Raw genomic sequence first — 20,888 nt, 5'->3', positions numbered from 1 at the left:
TCGGCCTCCCAAAGTGCTGGGATTACAGGCATAAACCACTGCACTCTTTTTTTTTTTTTTTTTCTTTTTTGACAAAATCTCACTCTTGTTGACCAGGCTGGAGTGCAGTGGCACAATCTTGGCTCACTGCAACCTCTGCCTCCCAGGATTAAGCAATTCTCCTGCCTCAGCATCCTGAGGAACTGGGATTACAGGCGCCTGCCACCACACCTGGCTAATTATTGTGTTTTTAGCAGAGATGGGTTTCACCATGTTGGCCAGGCTGGTCTCAAACTCCTGACCTCAAGTGAACATCCTACCTTGGCCTCCCAAAGTTCTGGGATTACAGGTGTGAGCCAATGCACCTGGCCCCTTCCAGCCTCTTTAACCAGGGAGGGAAAGCTAAGACACAGGAGGAAATGGCACTCTTGAAGCAGGTCGCCAGGGGCCTGAGCAGTCCCTGTCCAAGTGGTAGGGTGTAGGTAGGGTAGTGTGGCAGTCAGTCCTGGTCTGCACTGTTGTCACTGGTCAGCATCTGTGGGCAGGGAAGGGCCAACTGCTCCCTGAAGAACCTGCACTCAGTCTCTCTTGCCTGGAGCGTCTCCCAACTCTGAGAGTCCTAGACTTGCCTAAGAGGTGAAGGCATACCCCTGGAACTATTCCACCCCATACTTAGAAGCTGGGTGCTTAGAAGCACCTATCACCCCTCTTTAGCGTAATCTAAGCCCCTCATCCTGCATCTCCTGAGTCTGAGAACTCAGCAGTTCTCAAACAGAATTTATTGGGGAGCCATTTTTTTTTTTTTGAGACCAAGCCTTGCTCTGTTGCCCAGGCTGGAGTGCAGTGGTGTGATCCCGGCTCACTGCAACCTCCACCTCCCTAGTTCAAGCAATTCCCCTGCCTCAGCCTCCCAAATAGCTGGGATACAGGTGCATACCACCACGCCCGGTTAATTTTTTTGTATTTTTTAGTAGAGACAGGGTTTCACCATGTTGACCAAACTGGTCTCGAACTCCTGACCTCAGGCAATCCACCTGCCTCGGCTTCCCAAAGCACTGGGATTACAGACATGAGCCACTGTGCCCGGCCTTTTTTTTTTTTTCTTTTTTTTTTTTTAGAGACAGGGTATTCTTCAGTTGCCCGGGCTGGAGTGCAGTGACATGATCATAGCTCACTGCAGTCTCAAACTCCTGCGCTGGAGCAATTCTCCCACCTCAGCCTCCCCAGTAGCTGGGACTACAGGTACACACTACACACCTGGTTAACTATTTTTGTAAAGAGTGAGTCTCATTATGTTGTCCAGACTGGTCTCAAACTCCTGGCCTCAAGAGATGTTCCTGCCCAGCCTCTCAAGTAGCTGGGACTGCAGGCATGCATTACCACACTGACTTTTTTTTTTTTTTTTTTTTTTTTTTTGAGACGGAGTCTTGCTCTGTCTCCCAGGCTAGAGTGCAGTTGCGTGATCTCGGCTCACTGCAAGCTCCGCCTCCTGTATTCACACCATTCTCCCACCTCAGCCTCCCGAGTAGCTGGGACTACAGCAGCCCACGACCATGCCTGGCAAATTTTATTTTTGTATTTTTTGTAGAGACAGGGTTTCACCATGTTAGCCAGAATGGTCTGGATATCCTGACCTTGTGATCCACCCATCTCAGCCTTCCAAAGTGCTAGGATTAAAGGTGTGAGCCACTGTGCCTGACCTTTGTTTCTTTTTTAAGTGGAGACAGGGTCTCTCTACGTTGCCCAGGCTGGAACTCCTGGCCTCAAGCGATCCTCTACCTTGGCCTCCCACAGTGCTAGGATTACAGGTGTGAACCACCTCGCATAGTTCTATTATTATTATTATTTTTTAATGAAGTGTAACAAACATACAGAAAAGACCAGGCATGGTGGCTCACTCCTATAATCCCAGCACTTTGGGAGTCTAAGGCGGGAGGATCACTTGAGCCCAAGAAGTTCAAGACCAGCCTGGGCAATACAGTGAGACCCCTGTCTCAATTAAAGAAAAATAAAATAAAATTTAAAAAAATACAGAAAAGTCCACATGTATATGTAGCTTGATGAAATTTCACAAAGTAAGTAAACCAGCTAATTGCACCCAGTTCAAGAAACAGCATACCACCAACCAGTCTCTCTGAAGACACCCTAATGCTGCCTGTTAATCACTGGCCCACCCCGTCTCACTGTAGGGGTTGTGAGGAGTTCCTTCCAGATCTTCTCTTTCCTAAAACTGCTGAGAGGCTTGTGTCGACTGAGCTACGCAGGTAGTTTAGATGCATGGTGAGGTTTGGAAAACATTCCTGGAAGGCTTACAGTCTCCTTGGTCATAAGTAAAACTAGAGGATGCTTTGCTTTCAGCCTGGAACACAGCACAGCTGTCTGGCTGCGTTTCCCCATGGAGCAGTGGGCATTTCCTGAATCTGGGGTCTGCAGAGCACGTGGTGACAGTTCCCGGGTTCAGGAAGCTCAGTTGGTCGGCTCCAGCCTGGGCATGTGGCCCTCTCTCCCTGGAAGAAGTTGCATGAAGAGGTATTTTTGGAAGGTGCAGGAATTCTGTAGCCACTTGGAAAATGCCTGCTCATAGGCTGGGCTGAATTTTCATTTTCAAATGATGATGTGGCTGAGGGGCCTGACCTGCCCAGTTTTCCAGGATCTAGGGGTGGAGAAAGTCAGGAGTCCTGCTCACTTCTTTCTTTTTCTTTAAATTGTATCACCCTTTTCTTTCTGCCTTAAATCCTTGTATCCTGGAAGCTTCAAGAGAACTGCGAAGTGCCTCCCGCAGGTCGTTGGCTCTCTGATGCTGTGTGCAGGTAAGTGTTTCATCTTGTCCCAAATTAGCCAGGGCTTTTAGGTCACTTTAGGTCGAGTGAAAGTTTAACTCTCAGTTCTTTGTCAAAGATCTTTGGCCCTGGAGTCCTCACCTGGAGTTTCCCTGTCCTTTCCTGGCAGGACCCTGAGTGACCCAAGTGTCCTCCTGTTCTCCCTGGGTCCCGGCTCCGGTGCCCTGCTGGCCTTCTTTGACAATTGCAGCGTTTGCTGTTCATCTAGCCGTTCATTACCTGTCCATCCATCAATCCATCCATCCATCCATCCATCCATCCATCCATCCAGTGCCAGGCCAGTTGCTGCTAGTTGTGACAGACACATTCATCTCCTTCTTCTTCTTCTTCTTTTTTTTTTTTTTTTTTGAGATGGAACCTTGCTCTGTCGCCCAGGCTGGAGTGCAGTGGCAGGATCTCAGCTCACTGCAACCTCCACCTCCTGGGCTCAAGTGATTCTCCTGCCTCAGCCTCCTGAGTAGCTGGGATTACAGGCGCCCATGACCACACTCAGCTAATTTTTGTATATTTAGTAGAGACGAGGTTTCATTATGTTGACCAGGCTGGTCTCGAACTTCTGACCTCAAGTGATCTGATCGCCTCACCTCCCGAAATTCTGGGATTACTGGCATGAGCCACTGCGTCTGGCCTCAAATTTTTCATTTCTGAGGGACTCCCCATCTCTGCCATTTCCCACCTCTGCCACCATCTTCCCTCCATGCCAGACCCCAGAATGAAAATGTCAGAAAGAGAGCTTTGCTGCATTTGTGTCCTTTTTTTTTTTTTTTGAGACGGAGTCTTGCTTTGTCACCTAGGCTGGAGTGTGCAATGGCGTGATCTCGGTTCACTGCAGCCTCTGCCTCCAGGGTTCAAGCAATTCGACTGCCTCAGCCTCCTGAGTAGCTGGGACTACAGCAGGGCGGCACCATGCCCGGCTAATTGCTGTAGTTTTAGAGAGGAGGTTTCACCATGTTGGCCAGGATAGTCTTGATCTCCTGACCTCATGATCCGCCAGCTTCGGCCTCCCAAAGTGCTGGGATTACAGGCGTGAGCCACTGCGCGGGGACCGTGTCCTTCTTAAGAGCAAAGCAATGCCAACAACCCCCAAAGCAAAAGCGCTGGAGGGCGATGCTGCCTTTTCAGTTCTCAAAGCCTGCACATTCCTAGGTATGTTGCGTAGACTTTCCCTCCAGGAGGTGAGGTTGCTGTAGTAAGGAGTCCTCACTCCTCCTTGGCCAGCTATTCTCTAGCGGTGAATTCCCAAGGCAGACGCGGTGCAAAGCCTGGCCTAGAGGAGAGAAACTCGCAGCTCTCACTGGGATGGCAGCAAGCACTGGTCCATTTCCTCTGCTTCTGAGCCGTGCCAGGGTTGCGTAGGCTGTTTGGAAGAAACAGGCTGTGAGCCCTTTGAATTGCCTAAAGAGAGGGCAAAGCCATCTATACTCTCAGGTGAGGTTATCTTTTATTTTTTATTTTTTTGAGACAGAGTCTTGCTCTGTCGCTCAGGCTGGAGTGCAGTTGTGCAGTCTTGGCTCACTGTAGCCTCCACATCCTGGGTTCAAACGATTCTTCTGCCTCAGCCTCCCGAGTTGCTGGGACTACAGGTGTGCACCACCACACCTGGCTAATTTTTGTATTTTTAGTAGAGATTGGGTTTTACCATGTTGACCAGGCTGGTCTCGAACTACTGACCTCAAGTGATCCATCCTCCTTGGACTCCCAAAGTGCTGGCATTACAGGTGTGAGCCATCGCGCCTGGCCAATGCTCTCTGGTGAGATTATCTAATTCTGGGCTGATCACCTGGAGAGGTGAGGCCCAGGAGGGAAATTAGAAACACAGAAAGAATGTTCAGAATCTATGAGGCTCATTAAATGACACAGAGAAATAGAAATGTGATGTGAACCAGATGTGCATACAGGCTTGGAAAGTTTTTCAGGAACGAGTTTTCCTTTTAAAAAAAGTTATGTATTCATTCCTTGTAAATAGGTAATCCAGGCCAGGCATGATGGCTTATGCCTATAATCCCAGCACTTTGGGAGGCCAAGGTTGGAGGACTGCTTGAGCCCAGGAGTTCAAGACCGGTTTGGGCAACATAGCAAGATCCCATCTCTAAAAAAAAAAAGAATAAAAGACTGGGCACGGTGGCTCACACCTGAAATCAGCACTTTGGGAGGCCAAGGTGGGCAGATCACATGAGGCCAGGAGTTTAAGACTAGCGTGGCCAACATAGTGAAACCCTGTCTCTACTAAAAACACAAACATTAGCTGGGCATGGTGGCGGGTGCCTGTAATCCCAGTTACTCGAGATGCTGATGCAGGAGAATTGCTTGAACCCGGGAGGCAGAGGTTGCAATGAGCTGATATCATGCCATTGCACACCAGCCTGGGCAACAGACCGAGACTCTGTCTCAAAAAAAAAAAAAAAAAGCAAGGAGTGGGTGGCGTGCAGCTGTAGTCTTAGCTACTCAGGAGGCTGAGGTGGGAGGATCGCTTGAGCCCAGGCGTTTGAGGCTGCAGCGAGCTATGACTATGCCACTGTACTCCAGTCTGGGTGACAGAATGAGGCCCTGCCTATTAAAATAAGAAAAAAAAAAAAAAGATAATCCAAGCACATAGCACATAAAATTTTTTTTTTTTTTTTTTTTGAGACGGAGTCTCACTCTGTCAGCCAGACTGGAGTGCAGTGGCATGATCTCTGCTCACTGCAAGCTCTGCTGCCTTCTGGTTCACGCCATTCTCCTGCCTCAGCCTCCCTAGAAGCTGGGACTACAGGCGCCCGCCACCATGCCCGGCTAATTTTTTTGTATTTTTAGTAGAGACGGAGTTTCACCATGTTCGCCAGGATGGTCTCGATCTCCTGACCTCGTGATCTGCCCGCCTCGGCCTCCCAAAGTGCTGGGATTACAGGTGTGAGCCACCGCGCCCGGCCAGCACATAATTTTTTAAGGTGCCAAAGAGTACATAGCTAAGAATTAGTCTTTTTCCTACTCCTGTGCCCAAGTCCTTCAGTTTCCCTCTCAGAGACAAAACTGTTACCAACTTAATGTGTGCATCTTTCTTGATATTGCCTCTGAAAATAAGAAGTGTGTGTGTGTGTGTGTGTGTGTGTGTGTATTTTAAATATATACAAATGGGTATATTATACACACTGTTTTGAACTTTGTTCTTTTCACTTGAGTATGTTTTGGAGTCTCTTTTCCTACTAGCAGATGTACTATATGTGTTGGGGCAGATTTAGAAAGCAGGAAAAGTTCATCTTGTTCTCAATAACCCTGAGCTTTGCTTCAGATCAAGCTGCTTCTTACTTCTGCCTCAAAGGCTGGACCCTGTCAGCTACAGACAGTGTAGTTCCTGGGTCACCTGAAGCTGTCCTGCTCAGTGAGACATCCTGCCATGTGACAGGTTTCACTGAAAGGATTGTGTCCTTTGTTATTACTGAATTCCCACATCTAGAATTCGTTCTCACAGTTTAATACGTGGTAGGAGGACCAGTGTCAGCTCCCCATGTGGTTACTCAATTCTTCTTCCAGGTCTTATAGGTGGGGGAAGGATTTTCTGGGCAGTGTGGGAGGTCATCTCAGATCTCCATCTCCACTTTGTGGAGAGAGCCTGGCAGGGGCTGTGCACCGGCGGTGGCTTCTGTATTACTGAGGTCATGGTGAGTCCTTTTCCTGAAGAGGTCTGAAATGTAGACAGCAGAATGGAACTTGGCCCTTGCTTAACTGGTTAGAGTATCGCCTGAGGTCAGGAGTTCGAGACTAGCTTGGGCAACATAGCGAGACCCTGTCTCTAAAAACAAAACAAAGGCTGGGCGCGGTGGCTCACACCTGTAATCTCAACACGTTGGAAGGCGCAGGCAGGCGGATCATCTGAAGTCAGGAGTTCGAGACTAGCCTGGCCAACATGGCGAAACCCTGTCTCTACTAAAACTACAAAAAAAAAAAAAAATTATCTGGGCATGGTGGCAGGCGCCTGTGATCCCAGCTACTGGGGAGACTGAGGCTGAAGAATCACTTGAACCCGGGAGGTGGAGGTTGCAGTGAGCCAAGATCATACCATTGCACTCCAGTCTGGGCAACAAGAGAGAAACTCCATCTCAAAACAAAAACAAACAAACAAACAACAAAATTGCTGTCTACTGTCTTATAGTCAGTTTTCTTATCTGTGTGTGTGGGTGTGTGGGTGTATACATACATATATATATATTTTTTGTTTGTTTTGGGTGAGAGGCAAGGTCTCACTCTGTCACCCAGGCTGGACTGCAGTGGTGCCATCATGTCTCACTGCAGCCTAGAACTCCTGGGCTCACAGGATTCTTCTGCCTGGGCTTCCCAAAGTGCTGGGATTACAGGAGTGAGCCACCACACCCAGTCAGTTGGTTATCTGTAGAAGGAGATATATGTACCTTAGACAGTTGCTGTAAAGATCAAATGAGGTCCACACAAAAACTTCTACACAAATGTTCATAGCAGCATCATGAATAATAGCCAAAAAAGTAGAAACAGATGTCTATCAATGGATTAATGGATAAATAAAAGGTGATGTCCAGCCAGGAATGGTGGCCACGCCTGTAATCCCAGCACTTTGGGAGGCCAAGGCAGGCAGATCACTTGAGGCCAGGAGTTGAAGATCAGCCTGGGCAACTTGATGAAACCCCATCTCTACTAAAAATACAAAAATTAGCCAAGCATGGTGGCACATGCCTGTAATTCCAGCTACTTTGGAGGCTGAGGCACGAGAATCACTTGAGCCCGGGAGGTGGAGGTTGCAGTGAGCCAAGATCACATAACTCCACTCCAGCCTGGGAGACAGAATGAGATTCTTCTCAAAAAAAAAAAAAAAAAAAAAGTGATGTCCGTACAATGGAATATTATTTGGCCATAACAAGGAATGAAGTGCCGATACATGCTACGACATGGATGAACTTTGAAAATATTATACTATGTGCAAAAGAAGGTAGTTACCTTCTTGGGTTCAAGCAATTCTCCTGCTGCAGCCTACCGAGTAGCTGGGACGACAGGCGTCCACCACCATGCCCAGTTAATTTTTGTATTTTTAGCAGAGACGGGATTTTACTATGTTGGCCAGGCTGGTCTCGAACTCCTGACTTCAGGTGATTCACTAGACTTGGCTTCCCAAAATGCTGTAATTAGAGGCATGAGCCACCGCACCTGGCCTAGTAGACAGCAATTTTGAATACAGCTGTTAGATTCTGCACTCATGCCTTCTCTAATCCATGTCAACACAGTAGAAATAATTGCTTTGACAGAACCTGGTGTAGACGTGTCTCCAGGAAGAAACTGTAAAATGAATGGATCATTTTGTGAAATGTCTGCCCTTTCCCCACCTTTCTTTTGCCTCTTTGCCTTTTTCTCCCTTCCTAGTTTTTCTTTCTTTCTTTTAGGGCGTCAGCCTCCCACCTCTGTGGTTGGGAGGGACTATTGCACGTCTACACTCTCGGTGCGGATGAAATAGTGTTTGCATTCGTTATCTGCATTTGCGCGTTATCTCCCCCAGGAGATGACAGCTCCTCTGCCAGCAGCTGGCAACGGTGGGCTCTGAAGCAGAGGAGGGGAATTATCAGGAAAAACTCATTTTATTGTCCTGTCCTAGGGTTTCACTGATGAAGGCCTCTGGGCTACCCACGTGGGGGGTGGGGGCGGTGAGACCGCCACCTGCCCGCGGCTCCCCTGCAGCCAAGCCACGCGCGCCGTTGCTAGGGCAACCACCCCGCCAGGCCGGCTGCTGCCGGGAAGACCCCTAGGGAGCGCGCACGGGCAGGGCTGTGGAGGCGCGGGCCGGCTGCGACGTCAGACCCCCGCCCCTCGGCGCCTGCCGGACCCAACTCCATCCCCAGCTCCACCTCCCTCAGTGGGCAGCCGGCCGGAACCCACGAATCAGAGCAGCCGACACATCGCCCGCTCACCCAATCGCAGCAGTTGTGTGATCCCGCCACCGCCCCGGACCCTGGAGGTCCGCGCTGAGGCGGCGACCGCGGGAGTCGCTGCTGAGGCGGCCTCGGGTGCGGGTCAGAACCGCGCTCTTTGCGGGGCCGGTCCGGGCTGGCAGCTGCTGGCGCCTGGCGGTGAGGGCGGGCTCCCGAGTGGCCCCCCACCGAAGGCGGTGGGACTAGCGGCTGAGGCCAGGATGCCGTCCAGGCGGCGCGGCTGCTCCTCACTCATCCCAGGTAAGGGGGACGCGGCGCTCGCTGCGGCTCCGCTCCCCTCTCGTCTCCTCACTCCCGGCCCCGAGCCCCGTCCTGGCATCCGTTGGCCCCTTGTCGCCTCCTGCCCGCTGCCTCCCGGTTGTCCAGCCCCGCCTCCGAGCGCGGAGCCCCGAGTCTGGCCCGTCCGGCCCCTGCTCCCACGCCCCTTCCCCCATCGCCGGCGTTTCCCGGGCTCGGCTTCTTCCCGGCCGCGGGGGCCTCTCCCCTCTGCCCCTTCTCTCCCTTCTCGCAGCCCTGGGACCACGTCCTAGCCCCGCAGTCCCCAGGGATGAGACCCTCGTCTCGCCGGGATCGGACATTTGCCCCCACCTCTACCCCCGCTGCGCTTCTCGAGCTCATCGCCCCATCATCCTACCCTTTGTACGTTGTCCTGTCTGCATGGCAGTCCCCTGCCCCGCTCCAGGTGTCCCTGGGTCTTGCCCTTTTGCTCCTAAGTACCTTCCTTTCCCAACTCACCTCTTTTCCCCTCACTTTGACCACCCACCATCGCGATCTCCTTTTCCTTCCCTTACACTTAAACCTCCAGACACTTTCCCACTCTGTGGAATGCCAGATCCATCGTTTTTTTTTTTTTTTTTAAGAGAGAGAGTCTCGCTATGTTGCCCAGGCTGGCCTCGAACTCCAGACCTCAAGCGATCCTTCTGCCTCGCCCTCCAAAGTTTTGGGATTACAGGCGTGAGCCACTGCGCCCGGCTCAGGTCCATAGTGTAATATCTTCATTCGTCCTTACATGAGCTGCACCCCATAACATGTAAACTCCCTTTCCCAGAGTCTAGCACACAGTAGGCCTGGCATATGGTGGGTGGTCACGCATGTTAGCCTCTTCCTCCTTCCAGGCCTTTTGTACTTTCCAGATGATGGTAGCAAGAAGTCCATTGTCCACAGGGATTTGACTCTGCTTGAAGAATGGTATGGGAGATGGCAGGAGAAATTAGTGAACTCCAGTAAAGCGATTAAATGGTCACTTACTTACTGCATTCATTAAGAAGAAACAATTCTACTATCTGTACCATGTATTGTTTTATGTTAATTGCCTTTGTAAAGGATTCTTAGGCTGCTAGTCAGCGAGCTTTGCAGTATAATTACTCCCCATCCCCTCTCCATCCCCATCTGCAGTGTTTAGGGAACCTTTCTTTTTAGGAAAGAAAGAGCCCCTACCTCCCAGCTAAAATGGCGTAGTATATAAGCAATGTTTCTCGTGGTTATCTATTAGCTGGATAGTCCAGGGAGCTTCAATGAATTTTCATCTTTTACGAACCAGAAGGAATCAGGATTTGGATTTCCTGGAATCAGCTGCTGTACAGACCAAATATGCTTGAGAATGAAACTTCTGACAAGTCCTCTAAGAGTGAGAGAGGAATTATCCACCCCTCTCCCTCCGCCTCTCCAAGCACTCGCTCTCGGAGGAAGTAGCGAGTCGATTTTTTAAAAAGAGTAAAATACGTTTGACTTTTTAAAATGATAAAAGCATTGTCATTGGCCCTGTACTATTCTTGCCACCTTTGCTGTGATGCTCTCAAGCCTGGACAATCAGTCAGCTTTTTCTGCTCCTGGGCTCCCAAGGCAGGCTGGCGAAAATCATGTAACTAAGCTGCTGGGTGCTGTTTCTGCACACTTCTGGATCCTGGAGATCCTTTGACTTATTCTCTAGATTCCGCTTATGTCCTAAAATCTAAATGGCTGTTTATAGATCTTCACCGTTCTTCTCTGACTCTTTGTCCTACTCTTGCCTTCGCTTCATTGCTTATTTTGCCACTTAACTCCACAGAAGAAATTGGTGGGCATCGGCCCTGAACTCTTAAGGAGCTGTCATTTTTGTCTGTGCCTGTCTGTCCCTGATTTCTAATATCCTTTCCTTTGATCTCAGAGGAAGAGGGGTCTTCCTTTCTAAAGCTAATCTCTTCCCATATTATTATTTTTTCTGTTGGACGGTATACATCCTCAGGTTTCCATCATTCAGACCAAAACAAAGCTTTTCTTGATGCTTCCCTTTTCTTTTTTTATTCTTCTCAGATTAACGTGGCATTCCTTAGGGTTGCATTTTTGTTTTTTTCTCTAATTTCCTTGTGTGATTACACGTCCTTTCGTGGCTTCAAATAGCACCTGTATATTTATGGTTTTTGAAGACGTCTATTTGGTCCCCATTTCTCTGGAACCTCAGGTTCTAATTTTCATCTGCCTTCTGCATAGCTGTATGTGGATGCTTGTTTATTTCAAATGTGGTTACCTTTTCCTTCCCTTTCTTTCCACCCATAGCCCCCTTCAAGCACATATACAAACATTCCTATTTTAAGATCTTTACTCTAGAAACCTTAAAATCATCTTCTTTTCTCCTCACATTAAGTCTAGCATAGATCCTATTGTTGCTACCTCAGATCTTTTTTTTCCCTCTCTTCATAAGATCTTTTTTTTCCTCTCTCTTCATTGCCAGAAGACTGGTTCAGACCTTGGTTGTGCTTTTTCTGAACCTCTGCGTCCTGTAGTTCTACTTCATCCTCCACATTGCTGCTGGAATTGGTCCATTTCTGAGACATCAATCTGATCATGCTGCTTGTTTTCTTTAAAAATTCTCATCAGCTCCCAAACCCTTAGTATGTTGAGCCAGTCCTTCCAGGCCTTCTGCAGCATGGGCGCATCTCCTTCCTGGACCCTTTGTGATCCAGAGAAAAAAGCGGTAAAGAAACAGACCATTCACTATAGTACAATTAAGACTTTGACAGAGATGACTACAGGGTGCTCTGGGAGCATCACCCTGGAGTGAGGACATGTTTCTGTCGACAGGCATCTAGGACTTTTTCTGACTACCCTTTCTCCTCAGTTTGGGTTAGGTGACTTTTCTTTGTGTTCCCACAGCACTCTGTATATACTTCCATCTCCATTTTTACCACTTATACCATTTTTACTTTTTTTTTTTTTTTGAGACACAGTCTTGGTCTGGTGCCCTGGCTGGAGTGCAGTGGTGCCATCTCAGTTCACTGCAACCTCTGCCTCCTGGGTTTGAGCAATTCTTGTACCTCAGCCTTCCGAGTAGCTGGGATTACAGGCGCCCGCCACCACACCCAGCTAATTTTTGTATTTTTAGTAGAGACGGGATTTCACCATGTTGGACAGACCAGTCTTAAACTCCTGACCTCAAGCAATCTGCCCGCCTCAGCCTCCCAAAGTGATGTGATTACAAGGGTGAGCCACTGTGCCCAACCCATTTTTACTATTTATAATGTTCTGTTTTCTTATTTTTCTCCCTGACTTGAGAGTGAACTCTTTAAGGAAAAGGGTTGCGTCATATCTCATTGTATCTCCAGTTTCTAGCAAATTGCCAGGCACATAGCGCTCAGTAAACTAAGTTTTCAGAAGAGCTGAATCTAGACAAGGAAAGGTAAGGGGAGATGGGCATTTTGGAAGAGAGGGTAACATATAGAAAAGTGTGTCATAGGCTGGGTGCAGTGGCTCACGCCTGTAATCCCACCATTTTGGGAGGCTGAGGCAGATGGATCAAGACCATCAAGACCTGGGCAACATGGTGAAACCCCATCTGTACTAAAAATACAAAAATTACCCAGGCGTGGTGGCGGGTGCCTGTAATCCCAGCTACTCAGGAGGCTGAAACAGGAGAATGGCTTGAACCTGGGAGGCAGAGGTTACAGAGAGCTGACTCCAGCCTGGGCAAGAGTGAGACTCCATCTCAAAAAAAAAAAAAAACAAAAAAACAAACAAACAAAAAAAAAACATGCGATAACCTGGTGTTTTTGGAAAGAACTGGTAATTTGGAAAGGCTGGAGAATGGGCACGATGAGCGATGAGGCTGGGAAGGTATATAGGAGCCGCTCATGAATGACCTTGTGTGTCCTAACACATAATCTTGATGACAGCGAGGAACCTTTGAAGGATTTCATCCTGGGCAGATCTTACAAAGTCTGGCTTGTTCCCATCTCAGGCTTTGTGTCTTGCTGCATGTGTTACCTTTTGCCTCAGCCATATAAAATCACCTCCATTAGCTGAACATGCCTAAATGGCTTTATGTTTCTCTTTCTCCATAGAATGCATTTTCCCACTTAGGCACCTGTAGATTATACAGGTTTCTGGTTACCTCTGCAGTAAAGCCTTCCCACATCTGCCTGCAATCCATCTCTCTTCATCTCTACTGTCATTTACTTGTTTATATGTCTTTCTCTACTCTAATGGTAGGGCTTTGAAATCAGGGTGGGTTTTAATTCATGTCTGCATCCCCTACTCTGGCAGGTAACATGAATGAGTATTGTGACCAGGTATATTTTGATTGTATTTATTTATTTTTCTAGAGATGGGAGTCTTGCTATGTTTCCCAGGCTGGTCTTGAACTCCTGGCTTCAGGTAACCCTCTGCCTTGACTTCGCAAAGTGTTGGGATTATGGGTGTGAGTCACTGCGCCTGGCCCCAGGTGTATTTTCAGAAAAATTACTCTGATCTCTGGTAGCATTGTAGAGAACAGGTTAGAGAGGGGCAAGACTAGGTGTACAAAGACTAATTAAGGCAGTCATTATAGGAATGTAGGTGAAAGATGATGAGGCCAGTGAGGCCAAGAGGTTAGATTTGGGGGTGAATTTGTGGAGTAAGGAGAACTGGTTAGGTGTATAGGTGAGAGAGAGGGAGAAGGAAGGGTCAAGGATGACTTACTGAGTTCAGGCTTGTGTGTCTGGGCAATGGTGGTTCTGTTCATCCAGGTAGGAAATGCAGGAAAAGAAACAAATTTTCAGGGAAAAGGAGAAAGCCAATCATAACATCTTGATGCCCAGGAAATAGCCTGAGAGAACAGTTGACCCTGAAGATGGAGATGTATATGGAGGGTCTGTGCTAGAATTGAAAGTGAAGTCATCAGAAGTAGGTGAGATTGCTTGGTTCAGTGATTTTCAACATAGGCACTACTTAAAAACCACCTGGGGAGCTTTTAAAGAATGTGGATGGGGGATCGAGGCATCCACAGGGATTCTGTATCGTTTGGTCTGGTGCAGGGCCAGACCTTGTTACTTTAAAGATGCTTCCCATGAGATAGGTAGCTAGGACTGAGAACTGGGCTGAGAGCCCAAAGAGGGAGTGATAGAACCCTGAAGAACAATAGTAGTAACTCATCCTTTAAATATCAGGATAGCTGAGTGTGGTGGCTCACACCTGTAATCCCAGAGTTTGGAGAGATTGAGGTGGGAGGATTGCTTGTGACCAGGAGTTTCAGACCAGCCTGGCCAACATAGCAAGATCTCCGTCTCTACAAAATATGAAAAAATTAGCCAGGTGTGATGGCACATGCCTGTAGTCCCAGCCATGTAGAAGGCTGAGGCAGGAGGATTGCTTGAGCCCAGGAGTTTGAGGCTGCAATGAGCTATGATCATGCCATTGCTCTCCAGCCTGAGTGACAGAGTGAGACCCTGTCTATCTGTCTGCCTTTCTTTCTCTCTCTCTCACACACACACACAACAGGCTAAATACCGCCTTCGTTGACATAGTTTCTTGTGTACATTTACCTATTAAAGGACTTACCACATTTTATTTCTGCTGGGTCCATTTTTATAACTAATTCCTTGAAGTCTGAAACCATGCCTTATTTGTCTTTTCATCACTGCCTTGCACAGTACTTGATATATTTTAGAAACCTGATAAAAGTTGGTTGAATAAATCAGTTGATAAGTGATATAAAACAGACCTTGAACTCATGATTTTGCAAACTGACCAGTTGTTTCTTTGCTGCTTAACAGGTCACTGGTCAAATACGCGTAGTCATTCCTGTTTTAAAAACATGCAATCTTGCCAGGCGCAGTAGCTTACGCACTTTGGGAGGCCAAGGCGGGGGGATCATGAGGTCAAGAGATGGAGACCATCCTGGTCAACGTGGTGAAACCTGGTCTCTACTAAAAATATAATAATTAGCTGGGCATGGTGGTGGGTGCCTGTAGTCCCAGCTACTTGGGAGGCTGAGGCAGGAGAATCCCTTGAACCCAGGAGGCGGAGGTCGCAGTGAGCCGAGATTGCGCCACTGCACTCCAGCCTGGCGACAGAGCAAGACTCTGTCTCAAAAAGAAACAAACAAAAAAACCCCAAAACAATTTTTATAAATTGGAGTGGATTAAGATAAGTATTATTTGCTCTGTAATGTCTTGGCTTTTAAGGTGGTTAAGCTGTGACAGTTATACAGAGGTTCATTCAGGCTTTGTCTTTAGAAGATACTATTTAAAATAGACTTTATTTCATATGATTAAGGTATATTGATCTTGTATCTTTTTAAAACAAATAGCTCTGATTTTAGGCTCATGAGCTTTTTAAATTTTTAACTAGAACAAAAACTGTCAATTTGATAAAAGATCTTGAACCGTGGCATAACAATTTCTTTTTAACTAAGAAAATTAAGGAAGTAAGGAATATGCCTTAAGCAAGCCCTATACCTAAATGAATCTCACTGGGATTGGTGATAGGTAGGAAGAAATAAATAATTCCCATGTATTTAAGCACTGTTACAGGAAACACCTGTGATTGCTTTTCTACTGGTATCAGTGTATTTTCTTTTCTTTTCTTTTCTTTTTTTTTTTTTTTTTTTGAGATTGAGTCTTGCTCTGTGGCCCAGGCTGGAGTGCAGTGATACAATCTCAGCTCACTGCAACCTCCATTTCCCGGGTTCAAGAGATTCTCCTGCCTCAGCCTCCCAAGTAGCTGGCATTACAGGCTCCCGCCACCATGCCCAGCTAATATTTGTATTTTTAGTAGGGACGGGGTTTCACCATGTTGGCCAGGCTGGTCTCCAATGCCTGACCTTAAGTGATTCCCCCACCTAGGCCTCCCAAAGTGCTGAGGCATGAGCCACTGCGCCCGTCCTCAGCGTATTTTTTATTTTCTGATTTCTCAGGGCTTAGATATAAACCATGGAATCTTTTGTGTTCTTTGTTCTTTGTTTTTTCTTAAGATTTTGTCAGCTGTTTCTTTTTATAGGATTTGTGGTTGACAGTTCTTTGCTTTTAACATTTGAGAAATGTTGAGAAACTTTTTTCGGATGAGAAACCCTGTCATTAGAATTCATTTTCTTATAGGTAACATCCTCTCTCCCCAACTGCTTTAGAGGTTTTTTCTTTGTCTTTAGTTTTCAGAAGTTAAATTATGATGTGTCTGCACGAATTTCTTTGGGTTTTCCTGTTTGAAGTTCTCTTATTTTCTTGAGCTGCAGATTCATCTTTTTATCACATTTGAGAAGTTTTCAGTCACTTCATAGAATAATTTTTCAGTACTACTCTCTGTCTCCTTTCATTCTGTGACTGAATGTTAGATCTTTTGCTACTGTCTCACAGCACGTGAGACACTGTTTTCTTTTAATTTTTTTCCAGTCTTATTTTTTTGTCTGTTGTTTAGATTGGGTAATTCTTGTTTCAAGTTTATTGGTTCTTACCTGTGTTATATTCATTCTGCTGTTGAGCTAACCCACCGAGTTATTATTTTGGTTGTTTTTCAGTGCTATAATTTTTATTGGGTTCTTTTTTGTCTATTCTACTTCTTTGGTGAGATTTTCTATTTTGTCATTTGTTTAAAGAGTGTATGTAATGGCTTGTTAAAGCATAATGGCTACTTTAAAATCTCTGTCAGATCATTCCAACATCTGATTCATCCTGTTGTTGGCATCTGTTAACTGTATTTTCTCATTCAAATTGTGGTTTTCCTGGTTCTTGCTATGATGAATGACTTTTGATTGTATCTTGGACATTTTGGATATTATGTTAGGAGTTATAGATCATATTTAAACTTTATGTTTTAGTAGACAGTCACCTTAGAAGGAGCATGTAGCTCCCAGCCTGCGTTTTGTTTTGTAACAGCTTTATTGAGATATAATTCACATGCCACATGTTAAACCATTTAAAGTATAAAATTCATTTACTTTTAGTATATTTATATAGTTGTACATCATTACCACAATCAATTTTAGAACATTTTCACTACCCACGAAAAAACCATACCATGCACTCCTTAGCCGTTATCCTCTCCTACTCTTTATCCTCTCCATCCCTAGGCAACCACTAATCCATTTTATGTCTTTATAGGTTTATATTATATAGAATAGAAATATCTATTTTGAACACATCATAAAAACAGAATCATATATAATATTGTCCTTTATCTCATTTTTAGAGTAATATTTACTATTACCCCATATTTACACATTTTTTTGTAATTTTTAAGTATTTATAAGTATAAATATAAATTATATTTATTTATAAATAGCGAGCTGCAATTTATTTTTGTAATATTTTTGGTTTCAAAATCCAATTAAAATTGGCCGTATATAATGAGTTCGGAAGTGTCGTTAAGAATTGGTGTTGCCCGTGCAGTGGCTCATGCCTGTAATCCCAGCACTTTGGGAGGCCAAGGCAGGCAGATTGCTTGAGCCCAGGAGTTCATGACCAGCCTGGGTAACGTGATGAAAGCCCGTCTCTACAAAAAAGCATGAAAATTAGCATGGTGTGGCGGCATACACCTGTAGTACCAGCTACTTGGGAGGCTGAGGCAGGAGGATCTCTTGAACCTGGGAGGGGAGGCGAGATCCTGCCACTGTACTCCAGCCTGGGCGACAGTGTGAGACCCTGCCTAAAAAAAAAAAAAAAAACCACTGACCAAAAAAAGATAGAAATACATAATGTACATTTAACATGTTTTTAAATATGTATTATATATTTATATGTATATTTTTGTTGGCTTTTTAAATATATATTTTATAGATTTTTTATATGTATATTATATATTATAATAAACAATTTATAAGATATGTGCATTAAATATATAAATACATATTAATATATGTTTTAAATATATATTTAATATATTAATCTATATTATATTAAATATATATATATTTTTTGAGATGGAATCTCACTCTGTCACCAGGTTGGAGTGCAGTGGCACAATCTCGGCTCACTGCAACCTCCGCCTCCCGGGTTCAAGCCATTCTCCTGCCTCAGCCTCCCAAGTAGATGGAACTACAGGCATGTGCCGCCAAGCCCAGCTAATTTTTGTGTTTTTAGTAGAGACAGGGTTTCACAATGTTGGCCAGGATGGTCTCCGTCTCTTGACCTCGTGATCTGCCCATCTCAGCCTACCCTCCCAAAGTGCTGGGATTACAGGCGTGCACCACCATACCTGACCCTTATATATATATATATATATATATATATTTTTTTTTTTTTTGAGATGGAGTCTTGCTCTGTTGCCCAGGCTGGAGTGTGGTGGCACGATCTCAGTTCATTGCAAGCTCCGCCTCCTGGGTTCACGTGATTCTTCTGCCTCAGCCTCCCAAGTAGCTGGGACCACAGGTGCTTGCCACCACGCCCAGCTAAACTTTTGTGTTTTTAGTAGAGACGGAGTTTCACCATGTTAACCAGGATGGTCTCAATCTCCTGACCTCGTGATCCACCTGCCTTGGCCTCCCAAAGTGCTGGGATTACAGGCATGAGCCACCACGCCCGGCCTTCTAATACATATTTTTAAAAAGAATTAGTATCAATTTTTTCTTTTTTTTTAACGTTTGATAGAATTTACCAGTGAAGCCATCTTGTCCTGGTTTTTCTTTGTGGAAAATTTTAAATTACTCTTTCATTTGCTTTAGTTGTTATAGATTTATTCAGATTTTTAATATTTTCTTGAGTTACTATTAGTAGTTTGTATCTTTTAGAAATTTGTCCATTTTATCTAGGTTAATTTGTTGGATTACAATTGTTTATGATCACTTTTATTTTTGTAGGGTTGGTAGTTATGTCTCCTTTTCATTACTGATTTTCATAATTTGAGTCTTCTCTCTTTTGTTCTTGGTCAGTCTAGCTAAAAGATTGTTAATTTTTCTGATCTTTTCAAAGAGCCAGTTTTTGGTTTTGTTGATTTTCTCTATTCTATTTTCTGTTTTATTTATTTCACTGTAGTCTTTATTCTTTTCTTCCTTCTGATGGTTTTGGTCTTGTTTGCTCTTTTTCTTTTCTTTTCTTTTCTTTTTTTTATTGAGACAGAGTCTTGCTCTGTCGCCCAGGCTGGAGTGCAGTGGTGCGATCTTGGCTCACTGCAACCTCCGCTTCCCAGGTTCAAGTGATTCTCCTGCCTCAGCCTCCTGAGTAGCTGGAATTACAGGCACCCGCCACCATGCCCAGATAATTTTTGTATTTTACTAGAGACAAAGTGTCACCATGTGGGTCAGGCTGGTCTCAAACTCCTGACCTCAAGTGATCTTCCCGCCTTGGCCTCCCAAAGTGTTGGGATTATAGGGGTGAGCCACTGCGCCCGGTCCCCCTTAGGATTCATTCTGATGTCATTTTCTTCATGTAGCCTCTTCTGAGCCCATGGATGTGATCCTTCCTTGAAATGCGCATATGTCTTTGTTCATGCCTTTTGTATGATCTTTTTATTATTTTATCATGGCATATATGGTTAGTTTCTTGTCTTCTCTCCTTGCTAAGTTGCTAGTTCTTTGAAGGCAGATCATAAATCATACTCATTTATATGCTCATTTAATGTATGTAACATTTAATTGAAATGTATGAGTAAGATTTTCTACCCTGTAAAAATTAAATAACAGTACTGATATGTTTTTATAATTATTGGAAAGGTATAAGAAGACAATGAAAATTCAATTTTGCCCATAGAAATTTTTTTTTTTTTTGAGTTGGAATCTCGCTCTGTCGCCCAGGCTGGAGGCGATCTTGGCTCACCGCAAGCTCTGCCTCCTGGGTTAATGCCATTCTCCTGCCTCAGCCTGCCGAGTAGCTGGGACTACAGGTGCTCGCCACCAGGCCCAGCTAATTTTTTGTATTTTTAGTGGAGACAGGGTTCACTGTGTTAGCCAGGATGGTCTTGATCTCCTGACCTCGTGATCCGCCCGCCTCGGCCTCCCAGAGTGCTGGGATTACAGGTGTGAGCCACCGCACCCGGCCAGAAATTGTTACTATAGGGCTGGGCACAGTGGCTTACGCCTGTAATCCCAGCACTGTGGGAGGCTGAGGCAGGCGGACCACGAGGTCAGGAGATTGAGATGATCCTGGCTAACACAGGTGAAACCCCATCTCTACTTAAAATACAAAAAAATTAGCCAGGCGTGGTGGCAGGCACCTGTAGTCCCAGCTACTCGGGAGGCTGAGGCAGGAGAACGGCATGAACCCAGGATGCGGAGCTTGCAGTGAGCAGAGATCGTGCCACTGCACTCCAGCCTGGGCAACAGAGCGAGACTCTGTCTCAAAAAAAACCCAAAATTGATGTTATAGTGGTTTCTTTTTTCTTTCTTTCTTTTTTTTTTTTTTTTGAGACAGAGTCTGGCTCTGTCGCCTAGGCTGGAGTGCAGTAGCACAATCTCAGCTCACAGCAGCCTCTGCCTCAGCCTCTTGAGTAGCTGGGACTTCAGGCGTGTGCCACCATGCCTGGCTAATTTTTTTTTTTTTTTTTTGTATTTTTAGTAGAGACAGGGTTTCACCATGTTGGCCAGGCTGGTCTCGAAGTCCTGACCTCAAGTGATCCACCCGCTTCAGCCTCCCAGAGTGCTGGGATTATAGGCAAGAGTCACTGCTCCTGGCCATAATAGTGGTTTCTGATCAAAGATTTGATGCCCAGCTTTTCATAGAGAACATCACAAAATTCCAGCTCCAACTAATTTTGGGTTAGAGGCATAATTTCCCACAACAAACATGGGAAACCTCCTTTCATAGGAGAGTGACTAGGCTAAAGCAAAACTAAACTGGTAAAATGTACAGGAAAGGTACAGCTATTTGCCAGGCTAGTTTCTAGCCTCTTATATATCTGTTACTTCTTGAGACCAAATCTAGCTCTCCATTCTTAATCTCTCCCGGATGAAATCTTCAGAGACTTTCAGAAAGTGTGCAAATAT

General features: G+C 45.6%; 1 protein-coding gene across 5 annotated transcripts in view; it reads left to right on the top strand.

The window, feature by feature from the left end:
- The first annotated feature begins 8,591 nt into the window (after positions 1-8,591).
- TPST1 (tyrosylprotein sulfotransferase 1) overlaps positions 8,592-20,888 on the top strand; it is a 141,419-nt gene continuing 129,122 nt past the window's right edge. For all 5 annotated transcript variants that reach the window (XR_001900645.3, XM_031664895.1, XM_031664893.1 and 2 more), the window contains exon 1: positions 8,592-8,986. The gene's annotated coding sequence lies outside the window, so the exon portion shown is untranslated. The remainder of the gene's footprint in view (positions 8,987-20,888) is intronic.

The sequence above is a fragment of the Papio anubis genome, chromosome 4 (assembly GCF_008728515.1).
Source record: "Papio anubis isolate 15944 chromosome 4, Panubis1.0, whole genome shotgun sequence".
Classification (NCBI taxonomy): domain Eukaryota; kingdom Metazoa; phylum Chordata; class Mammalia; order Primates; family Cercopithecidae; genus Papio; species Papio anubis.
Note: the sequence above shows the minus strand (reverse complement) of the source record. Positions and strands in the feature narration are given on the sequence as shown.